The following is a 6,000-nucleotide window of genomic DNA, read 5'->3' as shown; positions in this document are numbered from 1 at the left end:
TCTAAAAATTGTTAATTTTCTAACTTTCTTCAGGCTTAAAAGTTTTCGGGTTTTTTTTTTTCTATTTTTTACGCTCTTTAAAATGGTAAAATCGAAAATAAAAATTTACCACTTCAACCACTCAACTGCCTCCGATAAAGTAAATAAATTATAAGAATCTACTTAGTACATATAATCACTCTCATTTTTAACACACACAAAAAAGAATTCAAATTTTAATCTATCTAATGAGTACCCCACCTGGATTCAGAGCATCAATCCTGGTATAACTTTTTCAACTTGCCCAGATTAATCCGCTCCGTCTGTCTGTTCAAGAACGATCACTCCCGTGTTGAAATAGACTAGTCAAGGGCCCACTGGGGAACGACAAACTTTGGGGATTTTCTTTTCAAGCCGCGTCAAGTCAAAACATTTTAACCCTTTACCGGTGTCAGCGGGGGTGCCCATTCAAGACTGACACCCGCACAATTCCGCACCGGCTGTGCGTTAGGTGATCCAACGAGGGCCATTTATGTAATGATATAACTGGTGGAAGATTTGAATCTGGCAGATCAAGTTTCTGTGGACTAGAATTTGAGAATGTTAAAATACAATATTGCTTTGATATGGGGCGTGGAGTATTTAGTTGTGGGGTAATATGGAGCCGTATGTTGGGGTTGTATGTGGGAACAGTTCGAGGACAGGCGGGTCGATTAAGCTCATGGCTGCTGAACCGAAATGTCCTGAGTTCGAACCCCCTGGCAGATGAGGTTAGAAAACCCCAAAATTCAACAACTGCTGCCTTGTAGTTTGTTCTTGGTTGGACAAACGCTTTGGAAGAAAATCCAAAAAGAAAAGCAGGCTGAAATCGGAGTCAATGACCTCAATGGCGCAACCAGTTGACACGTATACTTAATTGTGTTGGAGGGAAGGATCCCTTTCAACAGTAAAATTGAGAACGAAGAAGAAGAAGAAGAGGACAACCGGATATAGACACGTGACTTGCCGGAAGATAAGACGCTCCCACGTTAGGTCATGTAGTCATTTGACATTCGATCGTTAGGTCATTGACAATTTCAAACACAAAATGCAACAAGTTTCAACTAAGCTGGATTAAAATTACGTATATTGATACATTTTTATTTCAATTTCATGGAAAAATATTTTAAAATTTTCACACAAATGCTAAAATTAACTTTGAGAAATTACTTTTTTTTAAAAATAAAAATGAGAGATGATACTTTTTAAGCATCCTTTCCCACTTCTCTTTGTTACATTTCGTCATTTCCTATCTCCAGGGCCGGCGCACCTATAAGGCGAACTAGGCGCTCTCCTAGGGCGCCATCTGCCCGAGGGTTCGAACTCGAGACTTTACGGTTTAGCAACCATGAGCTTTACCGACTCGACCACGCCGCCCCTCCCCCCCCCCCTAAAACGTCACACCTCAACCTACAACCCCCCCCCCCTCCAAATTGCAGTTGAATTTTTTTTTAAACATTGATATTTTTCCAAAATCTTGTCTAAACTATTACAATTTATTAAAACAGTTATCTAAAACGCGAAATAACGTCTAAAATTCGTTTTCTAACATTGCTTTTTTATAATGCAAAAATGTGACGTCGCAACATCTGAACCCCCCCCCCCTCCCCCTCATCACACATCGTCACAAAATTACGGACCTCCCCTCCCCCCTACGAGTGTGACGTCATTTATGGATGACCCCTTTCCAAAACACGTGCAATTTTTCGGTTTTTAATAGGGCTTGTAAGTCTCGATTTCTCTGAATTAGAGATCTGTTCAGGTGTATAGTTTTATAATGACGGGGTGTTTTGGTAAGTTTTGATGAAGGTTTAGATTTAGGAGTAACGGTGGAAGGCTAATATGGTTTCGTAGGTATAAACTATCGAAGTGTTAAAGTGTTGTTATTTTTTTATTTGACTGTTGTGTAGTTGAAGGTCTAGTGGAATCTGATTGGTAATAGAGAAATGAGAATGTCGGCGATGAAGTATCGTAGTTCTGGAGTTCGGGAGTATTGAGTAATGTAGTATTAAAGTATCAAATTATCTTGAATTTATCGTGTAGGAGTAGGTCCAGAGAAATCGTTGTTGCTTGTGAGTATCGTTTGTAAAGCTTGGTGAAGTTAAGTGAGTTAGTGTCGTAGTTCTGGAGCATCGAGTTTTGGTTTATGTTTAGGTATCGAAGTTTGATATCTGTTGTGAATGTAGTAGAGTTTGAGTATATTGAGTAGTCGAGTTTATCGTAAGTTAGATGATTTCAATTCAGGACGGAACACAAAGAAAGGAGTTCTCTCGCTGAAAAATTTTTAGGTTTTTTTTGGGAATCTATATTACCACTTTTAATCATGAATTAAGATATATTATATAGGCTAGAATTTTTAACTAACCGTAAACTTTGTTGTTGTTTTTTTTTTTCAAATTATATTTTTTATATTTTAATCAACAATTATAGCAATGTTTTTAAATAGTTACCCGTATTTTTTTTAAAAGGTGTCCCTTAATTTAGGGGATCCAAAATTAAGTTATGTGAATCGAACTTACAGTTGCTTGTTAGAAATTATATCATCAAAATTGACTAGGTGTATGTTATGATAAAGCTACCATGTTTAGACTTTCAAACAAAACCCTACAATTAAGAAGTCAATTATTAAAATATATTGTTTTGACACGGTTACATAGCTAATACAAAATATTTGGAGTAATTATTACGTTATGAAATGTAAACCGCTTTAATCTGGTTTTCAAGCATGTCTTAGTTACACTTGGTTAATTTAGCTATTCTTGTGAAAGCTATTTCCCTTTGAATGAAAATTTGGTATTTGGATTACCAAATGGGGGATAATTCGTTGCTTAACTTTACATTCATTTCAAATTCCTGCACCTTAAGTTAACCGCCTACTTGTAAATAAAACTTTAAGTTATTATTTTCTATTGTAAAAAATTATTTAGATCTAGAGCAGAAGTTTTAAACAAAATAGTTTGGTACGTTTTTAGCATTATCAAATTGAAAAACAAACAAAAAAACATCAGTAGCTGTTGTAGATTGCAATACTTAATACTAGTAGGGCCTAGACATACAGTATGAGTGCAAAAAAATGCGTCTAAATTTAGGGAGGGGGGGTGCTATGTCGTAAAGTAGAAAAAAAACCGGGAGTGATCTCCCCTAAACTTCCTCGAATGTTCTTATACAACACTAAAGGGGATGGAGACCTGGGAAATAGACATGATTTTTAATCCGTTTTTAATTACTTAAACTTTTTATTATTGAATAGAATCTCGTAGAAAAAAGAATTGCACACCAAGTGAACGCAAAACAAAATGTGTATAATAGTACTATTATACACATTATTAGTACTTTATAAATTTACATGCATTTTTTGAGAAATAGGAAATAGCGAAAATTATTATTTCGTTCAACGGAAATTACTTAAATTTGTTAGAAGGCGGAGAATTATATCGTTTACTTATATGTGAAATTTCATTTATCTATCTGATTAATACTCAGGTTATGGCTTTTGAAAAATTGAAAGCAAAAAAGGTTCCACTTCCGTTTATCGGAAATTGTTGAAAAGTTGATAATGATCTACAAATTTGGTATAATACTTATATATGAAATTTCATCAACCTAGCTATAACGGTACTCAAGTTACCGTGTTTACATACACACGTACATACACACACACATACACAGACACACAGACACACAGACATAATCTCGATTTATTTTTACTTTCTCGTATATACGAAGTATAGAGAAAGTATTGTAATCGTGCAAAAAAAAAGCGAGATTTTTACAAATCTCGACGTTTTACATCTCACTGATACGGAAAAACATAATTTTGCAATCTTGTCCGTATTTCTGTGTGTGTGTGTCTGTGTGTGTGTCTGTGTGTGTGTGTGTATACACGATAACTTGAGTACCGTTACAGCTAGGTTGATGAAATTTTATATATAAGTATTTTATCAAAATCGTAGATCCTGATAAACTTTTGAGCGATTTCCGATAACCGGAAGTGGTACTTTTTCTACTTTGAATTTTTCAAAAGCCTATAACTTGAGTACTATTTTAGATAGATAAATGAAATTTCACATGTAAGTAAAAGATCTAATTCTCTACCTTCTGTCAAATTTTGAGTAATTTTCGTTGACCGGATGTACTAATTTACGCTATTTCATATTTCTCAAAAAAACGCATGTAAATTTATAAGTACTAATAATATTGCTCACTATTATGCACATCTTTATTTGGCGTTCACTTGGTGTGCAATTCTTTTGTCTACGAGATTTTATTCTATTTTTAAAACTTTAAGTATTTAAAATGGATTAAAAATCATGTCTATAGCCCGAGTTCCCATCCCTGTTATTTTATATAAGAATATTCGAGAAAGTTTAGGGGAGATCACTCCCGGTTTATTTTTTTGCACGATTACAATACTTTCTCTATACTCTGTATATACGAGAAAGTAAAAATGACGTAAAGTAAAATTTAGACTCGTGGACTGCACCAATTTCAATTGAATTTGAATACACTTGCAAACTGGAATTGAAGGAATCAGTACAAACTTTAGCGACGAAGGAGGCAAGTAAAATTTTATTTTGATGTTTAGTTGTAATGTGTATGCAATTGATGATAAATTGATATGCCACTTTTAATTAATTATTTTCTTATACACATGTTTTAGTAAGAAATGTGTGCGAAAGGGGGCGTTTTAATAAGTTTTGCCTAGGGCGCTAAATAACCTGACGCCGGCACTGCCTAACCCCCAGCTCCCCTCTAGAACTGTGATGACATTTATAGTCCACCCCAAAAATTTTTACACCTGGCGTGGCTGTAAATAAAGAAAGTACGAATAGATTTTTCATTCATTTTAGAAAAATTCGCATTTATTTTTAAAAAGGTACACTTTTATGTAGTACTTCATGGTGTGTGTGTGTGGGGGGGGGGGGGGGGGGGGGGGGTTTTGAAAGGTAATACAATACAAATGACGTCATATCGTTCCGAGTGTAGGTCAACCTGTTCCGACAATACAAGGTTAGCTAAGTTAAATCTGCAGCTTAGTGATGTAAAAAAAAATTAAGCTGATGGGGTTGCCCATGTTTGCCGTCAACCCAAGTTACACATCTTGACACTTGCTCTGAATCACGAGGGTACTCAGGGTTTTTTCTTCAAGAAGGAAGTTTACCCTGTTGTTCTAAATCAGGCAACACCTCCCCCCCCCCCACACACACACACACCAATCCCCATCCCACCTAGCCTCGGTACTTGTGCATTAGAGCGCGGGCACCCTTATACAGCGGTGATTCCCAATAATTTAAAAATAGACATCTGATTATGATGTATAATGTTCAGAGGGGTGAAGGCGTGTTCAATTATCTCTCTCTCTTTGTTTGTATGTTGGGGGGGGGGGCGGGAGCAAGCAGGGTTTTTTATTTGTGTAAATTTAATTGACAACAAAAACAATCGTCAAACATAAACTTGAAAAATGAATGTTCAAAAACACGAAAATAAACTTTTTTTTTTTAATTTGAATAGAGTTGCGTCAACGGTGGACGACTGTCACGACTCAAGAGGTTTCGACAACTTTGTTTCTAACCAGCTGGAGGAGGGCAATTTTAATTTTAAGGAACACTCCCTTGTCTGGTCACGTGTGCAATCACAGGGCTCGTTTAATCACAAAGTTTTGTTTTGTTTTCCTTTATTAGATAACATCATGTGCCCCCCCCCCCACCTCCAAATTTAAACAAAAGACACCATGATTTTCAACTGTCCTTTTCAAAAATACTTTAGGCTGGTCAGCTTTTTTCTTCCAACGTGGGTTCCAGTCAAACGCTTGTCTCGGCATGTATTTATACCCCCTTTTAAGGGCGTGGCCGATCCGTCACCAATTGTGGTGCGTTAATTTCCCTGTCTATCGGCTGTTGTGTGAGGTGGTCATGGTGTGTGGGTGTGAGTGGGGGGGGGGGGAGCAGAGGCGTAGCGACCCTTCCCTTAAAATGAGCTTTT

Source organism: Physella acuta, unplaced genomic scaffold (genome assembly GCF_028476545.2).
Source record: "Physella acuta isolate Inbredline_101_S28 unplaced genomic scaffold, ASM2847654v3 ptg001546l, whole genome shotgun sequence".
In the NCBI taxonomy this organism is placed as follows: Eukaryota; Metazoa; Mollusca; class Gastropoda; family Physidae; genus Physella; species Physella acuta.
This window is presented reverse-complemented; position numbering follows the sequence as displayed.